Below are 614 nucleotides of genomic sequence, written 5' to 3' on the forward strand. Positions count from 1 at the left end.
GCCTGGATGTCGGCCTCCCCCAAATGCGCCTCCTGCGGCGTGATTCTTAGCTGCACCTGGCGCCCGGAGGTAGGCTCCACATTCGTCACCGTCAGAAGACCGCTCTCGTCGATCTCGAAAGTTGTGTCGATAGTTGCCACGCCCGCGGGCTTAGGGGGAACATCGATTTCGAAGTCCTTGTTGAGGTAATGATTGTCTTTAACGAGAGGCCTCTCCCCTTGGTATACCTGACAATAAAGTTAGCGTAATACAAAATGACGAGTGGCATCGCGAATAGCCCAACCCGAGGCCAAAACCCAATATGCAACCAACACGGAACAGGATAACAACAAAATTTTCTAAAGCATTGGCTATCTCACCTTCGAAGCGATCTTTGTCTGATTGTCGTACACGGTGGAGTACTCCATCGTGTTCTTGCAGGGAATCGGCGTGTTCTTTTTAATAACGCAGCTGAACCTCCCGCCAACGATAGATATGCCCAAGGACAACGGCGTAACGTCCCTGAGCTTCACCATCCTATCGAAGAACTTGTCGCCGGTCAGCACGGCGGCGTGCACCGCCGCGCCGTACGCCACGGCCTCGTCCGGGTTGATGGACTGGCGGAGCTCCTTGCC

At 54.4% G+C, this 614-nt stretch overlaps 1 protein-coding gene across 1 annotated transcript in view; it reads left to right on the plus strand.

Annotated features, from left to right (window-relative positions):
• Positions 1-614, plus strand: part of LOC113209973 (heat shock-related 70 kDa protein 2-like) — a gene marked incomplete at its 5' end in the record, with an annotated part of 7,309 nt that overhangs the window by 5,984 nt on the left and 711 nt on the right.

This window comes from Frankliniella occidentalis, unplaced genomic scaffold, assembly GCF_000697945.3.
Source record: "Frankliniella occidentalis isolate FOCC.00 unplaced genomic scaffold, Focc_3.1 Scaffold176, whole genome shotgun sequence".
Lineage (NCBI taxonomy): Eukaryota > Metazoa > Arthropoda > Insecta > Thysanoptera > Thripidae > Frankliniella > Frankliniella occidentalis.